The following is a 7,709-nucleotide window of genomic DNA, read 5'->3' on the forward strand; positions in this document are numbered from 1 at the left end:
GGTATTTTCTGCGTACATTGATTAACCACTAATTTCTGTGTGGTTTCATGGAAGAAAATATTGCAATTTCTTTCATATTGATTGATAAAATGTGGAGGTACTATATTGTGACAGAGACTAATTTGCAAGTTTAATTTTGTGGACATCAACTGATCAACACCTCGCGTGTGTATGTGTGTGTTTGTATTTAATTTGTGTGTATGTGCACAAATACCACCAAGCACGAGGTCAGGAAACATATTAATTGACTTCAATTGAAATGAAAATAATTAACTCACATTGTCATAATTTAGATTACTTTATTTGTGTGTGGCATTCTTGAATTTGGTACTTGTGTTGACTTTTTTCCTTTTTCTTTCATTTCTTTGTTTGTAATTGAAGTCTTGCACTCACGTAGGAACGTTGCTAATTTGAGGATGACTTTTTCTGTGTTGGGTTAGAAAAGGAAGACTAGGACCAACATTAGTAACTACCTTAATTAACCAATCATAGATTCATAGTACCATAGACAATGATTTCCTTTAATCATTTTGGGCAATTTTTTTTCCTTGTCATATTCATTCTTTTCAGATTTCTTCTGTTTTTTTTTTTTTTTTCCAACCTTCTATTTCGAAATTAAAGAAATTTACTATATTATTGAATTTTTTTTGAGCATGTAGCCTGAAATTAGGAAGTGAATCAGTGCACGTTTGTGAGCTTCCATACATGTATTTTAGGTCCAACACATTTCTTATTATTATTAAGATTAGAGTTCAACTATTTTATTTGTATAATTATTTTAGGTTAATTTTTCCTGCTTTATTGCTTTAACGCTACTCCTTCCGTCCCGATTAGGAGTAGCACTTTGACAGGGCGCGAGTTTTAAGAAATGTAAAGAAAAGTTGGTTGAAAAAGTTAGTGGAATGTGAGACGAACCCACTTTTTTATATTAGTTTTATAATAAGATGTGAGTGAAGTGAGTTAATGGAATGTGAGACCTACTTACCATTTATGGTAAAAATGAAGTGCTACTCTTAATCGGGGACGGACTGAAATGGAAAAGTGCTACTCTTATTCGGGGACGGAGGGAGTAATAGTCATGTGTCATTCTATAGTTGGTATTAGAATGTTGATTAATTAATACGTGATCAACAAAAGATTTTTTTATCAAATTTGTGTCATTTTTTCCTTGTTCTTGTTGTGGTTTTTTTTGTTCCCTCTAATTTGACCACCAATCCTTGTAAATTTATTTGTAATTAGAGACGGCCCCTCCAAAATTAAATTGTAGTATAATGACATCTGCCGTGTGGGGCTGCTGGCTATACACCATCTCACTACGTAAAAACAATCTTATCGTATATACGTGTTTTAGATAAAGATTAGGAACAAATCAAATTATCAAGATTTTTACAAACGTGATGCTTCATTGCATACAATTTCTTAGATATTTTTTGTTTTACGTAGTTACTATGAAATTTTGGTGTGAGTTCGTGGCAACATGTTAAGTACATTAAATTACAAAGAAAATAATTCATCTTTTCATAACTAATATGACTATTTGCCAAATATTAACATTTCAAGAATATGCAAGTATTTGCGAGTTTTCGTGAACGCACGAACAATATTCTAGACCTAAAATTATTATTGCAAAATATTACTATGATGATAGATATTATGGAAAAACGCTAAAATTCGGGGATAAAAGCAGAGCTACATGATATAATGGGGTCTGTGGTCCAATTTCAAAATTTTCTAGAGATAATTAAATAATTTTATAAGGTTATAGTTTCTTAAAATTCTTATTAGTTACTCATTTAAATTTGATAATTAGCATTTTGTTTCTTGTTGAGGCTCTAATTGTATGGTTACTTTACTTCTCTTTCTTTATTATATCTCTTTGTTTAAGATTAATATAAAAAACTTAAAAACAATGATTTTTTAAATTTGTTTAATTTATGTAAGTTAAATTTGATTTTTGTTTTTCTGAAAAAGTTCGTGAAATCTTTTTGTCCCTGATAGTATGAAATTTCTAGCTTCACCACTAAATTACACAAAATATGAATTTATATGTGATCAGTGGCGGAGCCAGGATTCTAATCCGGGGGGCCCAAATTACTGCTAAAATTTGTTGAGTGTTTTCTATGTTAACGACGCAGAAACAACTCCGGCATAAGTGGTAGTGTGTTCTAGAAATGGATAATGAGATAAATAATTAGAGCATGAATAATGAAATTTAGAAATATAGTAACAACATCGAAATAAAAAAAAATTAAAGAATAGATTTTTTATAACAAAAACCATACTATTCAAATTGATTTTACTATAATATATCTATGTATTTATAGAATTAATGAATTATTTTCTTCTAGTCTAGATTTTTATAAAAGATATGATTAAAAGTGATTTCTAAATAATATTATATGAAATATTTATATATTCATGGAATTAAAGAGATAGGAGTCATTTATATAGTTAAATAATGAAAATCATTTAATTGTAATTACAAAAATTAATAGCTACGTAGAAGATTAAAAATTACTCCTTAGAGAAAATTAACATGAAAATTTCTTTATGATATAAACTAAAATTATTAGCTATATAGTGTACAATTACTAGAGAAATTAACAAAAAGGCATAAAAACTAATAATACATGAAAATTTCTTTATGATATAAACTAAAATTATTAGCTACTATAAGATTATAGTGTACAATTACTAGAGAAATTAACAAAAGGGCATAAAAACTAATAATACAGTCAAAATGCTAGACATCGGACTCGACCCATATCTGTTAGATTGGTTTGCCTGAAACACCCACCAACTCAGCTACCAGATCAATTGTAAATCCTTGCATACATAAATTTTATATAGGAATAAGTCAAATGGGTGAGGGGCCAAAGGGCCCCCTTAGCCCCACCGTGACTCCGCCAATGTATATGATCAACCCTTTTCTTAGATAGGAAATTAAATTCCGAGTTTTTTCTGCAATTTTCTTGATGATAGGTAAAAATTATAATTTCACGGCCGAAGATATATAATATGAATTTCCTGAATTTCGAGATAGAAGTTGGTTATGATCGAAAAATGAAAAGGGAAAACAAAAGAAACCTAATTAAGGAATATGACAATTGACAAGGAGAGAGAACTAATGCGCAAATAATTAGAGAAAGGATAAAGGATAAAGATAAATTAACAACAATTGTATATACAAAATACCCCTTAATTTAATTCTATTTTGAGGATAATATTTTATGACTAATTTACCCTTAGTAATTAATGTTGGATATTTCTAACTGTACTAGTTTAGGAAAATATCATTGATTTAGGTTTTAAACTATTTATGTTAATAAATTACTATATTTAATTATAAAATAAATACTACTCCGTAGTATATAATTTAATAAAGTACTATACTACTTTTTAAAAGAAATTTATATTTGTTCATTTTATAGTTTAGTATCTAGTGTTTTATTGTCATTCATATTATTTTTTCATAACTTTTTTGGGTTTTTTTTGTTAATATTTCATTCAAATTGTCATGCGATGTAAATCATCAATATTGTTACAATGAAATAATTCAATATATGAAAATAATAAATTCAAATAATAAAATAATTTTTTATATAACTGAAATGTCAACTATACATGAGAACATACTTATAGTCATAATAATTTAATATATTTTGTGTTTTCTTTTTATTTTTGCGCTATTTTTCTTTAATATTTTCCTTAACTTGTTCCTTTTTTATTAAATATCCAAAAGCATATACATAATTTTTTTAATTTTAATTACTTTTAGCGATAAGTATTTTTATATTAATAAAATATTAATCATTATTTCTTAACTAATTATTCAGTTATACAATAATATAATTGAATGCGAATGACCATTATCATTTTAATATATTTTTTACTATTATACATTGTATTATGTTTGTTTTGTAATTTTTGAGTCAAGATGTAGATTACACAAAAAAACCGACTAACGATCATCAATTAGTTGGACGAGAGTACTAAGAAATCAAGTATATATATAATATATATATATATATGGTCATTTTTATAATTCTCATTTAAAATTGTTGAATAATAAAATATTTGGATGTGAATAATAATTAATGCTCCTACTATTGTTTTAATTTATTTTTATTACTTATATATCAAATTTATTTTTATTTCATGATTTTGCGTCAAGATATTGAATTAATGATTATCAGTTAGTTTAATGTTAGTATTATAAAATTAAGTGTAGATATATGTGGTTGTTCATAATTTACAATTTTAAAAATTATTTAATACTATTAAAATAGTTTGATCGAATGATTGTTTGTTTTAATTTATTTTTTATTGTTGTATTCATTTCATAATTTTTGAGTCAAAACGTCTAGTATTCAAGGAAATCGACGTGATGATATTTAATTAGTTGGATGACAATACTAATTAATTAAGTATATTTACAAGTAGTTATATTTATAATTTATAATTTCGCTACTATTCCATTTAACAAAGAAATAGATAGTTTTTTGAATAACTATTATTATTTAGTTTATTTTTATTATATATAAATCAAAATAATAATCTTTAATTAGTTAGAATACTGAAAATTGAAATAATAAATTATAATTAGTTGAATGATAATCCTAAATATTTAAATACATTATGTGACGTTCTTTTAGTGACTAAAATTTTATATGTCAATTTATTCAATAAAATTTTATTGTATAATACTGTAGCATTTAAATGTTGAGTCTGACTAATTACTTACCCAAGATTTTATTAAATGTATGATGAAAAATGTGATGAATCCATCTTTTTAGTTTTGATCTATCTGTAATTATGTAGCTTTAAGATAGAACTACTTAATACTTTCCTAAATCTGTAGTTATTTAGTTAACAAACTTAATTTTTCCCTAAAATAGTTACGAAAGGGTAAATATGTAATATACAAACTAATTAATCGTCATTAATGTAATTATAGATGTAAAATGTCTAAAATGTCCAATTTTATATATACAATTTTTGTTAATTTATCACTGCCCAGAGAGAAAATATTGTATATGGTATGCTACTATGATTGGTTAAGTACAACAGTTGCTACAGTTGAAATAATGTTGGTCTAGTCCTCAAATTAGTAGTCCCATGAAAACGAACAAATGGAAGAAAAGGAATTAGTCACACGCGGTAAACACGCAGTGGAATTACAAGCACCAAATCAAGAATGCCACACACAAATCTAAACTAGATTCATAAACATTCTTAATATACACACACCAATTAAAATACACACAAGATTAAATACGAACACACAAACACACACGCGAGGTGTTGATCTCCAAAAAAATAATCCTGCAAATTAGTCTTTCACAAGATGGTGCCTCGATATTTCATCAATCAATCCGAAAAAAATTGCAATATTTTCGACGTGTTCTAAATTGAGAAATGGCCTTCAAAAATCACAAAACGTGATCAATGAAACTCATGAGCAACATCTCCTATTTCTTCCTTGAAACCACACAGAAATTAGTGGTTAATTAATGTACGAAGGAAATACCTCAGAAATGTGATTTCATGAAAAATTCACAATCCTCACACCCTACACTGTTTCACAGTTTCCACCTTCATAAAATTGAATGTGGCCTTTTTTTTTGTCTTCCTTCATATAATCCCATTCAATAGATAAAAATAATAACAAACATAAACGTAAAGAGACACAGAATTTACATGGTTCACCAATGTTGTGTTGGTTACGTCTACAGATAGAAACGGAGAATAGATGTTATTCAAATTGTTTTCAAATTACTGAGTTTTGTACCCTACTCCTATATAAATAGACACACAGACGACGGGCTAGGCCCAAATATAAATATTAAGGCCTAAAATAGAAACATATCATAGCGAGACTCCCATTCGACTAGTGGCAAACTATACTGATTCAAGACATACTAACAATAATGCTAGGAGTAATATTTATGTTCAGTAATTATTAAACCTATGGATTGTTTAGTAAGATTGTTTCATGCAATATGATATTTCTCTCTCTGTGTGTCTCTCTTCAACACAGCACCACAGTTGATGTGTACAGGAGTGGTGATGCAAATTTGAACACCCCAAGATGAATTTCGCTTCATTAACAAAGAAACATACAATAACCATCAACATAGAAATTTCCAAAAACAAAGTAATTCAAGAAGAAACGGAGAAAAAGCAAAATGCAAGCTCTCTCCATTATAAATACACATAATCCAGCTTCAATTACACACCATACCAACAAAAAACCGTCAAGCAAAACACACAGAGAGAGAGAAGAGGTAGAAGATGGATCGCAACGAAGGAGGGCCGAGCCGTGAGAGTCTTGTTCCGAAAAAAGGGAAAAGTGTTAAAGCAATGGCAGTTGAGAAAATTGGATATCTTGGAAAGGCGGCTGTTAAATCTGCTGCTAAGGCTCTTAAGGATCACAAAGACAAGGGAAAGATCAATCCTTCTCCTTCTGCTGATTAATTCTTCAATTTATGAGAGATTATGTACTCTTAATTATTTATTTATTTTTGTTTTCTCAATACTGTCAATGTAAATGTAATTTATCATTTGTCTAGCTGTGGACGAGGTTCAGTTTCATCATTGTAATATGTCAGTTATATGTGTATTAATTTATTGAATAAACTAACAATGTCATGAAGTAGCACTAACAATGGTTCAACGACATCATGTTATTGAAAAATGAAATCACATCAATGGATTCACGCGTTTGTTGAGGGCAACTCAAAGTGATTGGAACTTTTCAGAAAATTAACACGATCAAACCCGTTAACAAAGAAGAGAACATCATAGCCTCAACTTGGTGTTGCCAAAAGAAAAATCACTGTGCTAAAAAGAATTTCACTTCTGTAAGAAAGAACTGGCGAAATGATGAGGTGAACAAAAATTCCAAGAAGAATATTCCATCACTTGAAGAAAACAGGCCTGGAGATGTGATCATACTGAAGGTCATAACTGCAAACAACTTTAGGATCAACGTTCAACGACGGAAGCTCATAAAATCAAAATATCGTCCTTATGATGAATCAAAGGAGACTACTCAATCAAGATATCCAAAGTTACCAAGGCAAACACCAACTTTCGAGACAAGTGACTCATGACTCATATAAGAAAAGAAATAATGGGTATTACATGCAAGTTCTGAGTCCAACAAGGTCTTAGATAAACAAGGGCTCACTGTTAATCGAGAGGTTCCGTGAAATTTTCTAAGAATCCAAGTAAGTACTGTTGACTAAAAAGAATCGTTCATTCCAGCTACGAAGGTTGCACTCCCTCGCACATTTTTCCCGAGCCTGAACATGGCAACATCGTTCTATGATACCGTGGATTCCAAGTTGAGATTCATCGTATCATCGAAATTAATAACTATTTTTTGATGGTCGCATCTTCAAAGTCTTCTTCTTGCCATGTCACATAGTCATTTTCGATTGCCATTATACACGTGGTCTTAATGTGTCATAAACGTCGTCGTATTTGTGTCGCGTCGCCACTTTGGCATGGTATGCAAGACTGCATAGTTTGATTAGATCTTAGGTATGATCTCACCATTGTAAGGATACACCAAGTTCAACATTTTTTTTTTTTTTTTGTTGATTCTATCACTCAGGAAAGTGATATTGCGGTTGTCCTCTTATAACTAAGTTATAGCCTACTTCTTAGGCACTTGATAAATTCAAGCATAGCTTGAAGTCTCA

This window comes from Salvia hispanica, chromosome 2 (genome assembly GCF_023119035.1).
Source record: "Salvia hispanica cultivar TCC Black 2014 chromosome 2, UniMelb_Shisp_WGS_1.0, whole genome shotgun sequence".
NCBI classification, from domain to species: Eukaryota; Viridiplantae; Streptophyta; class Magnoliopsida; order Lamiales; family Lamiaceae; genus Salvia; species Salvia hispanica.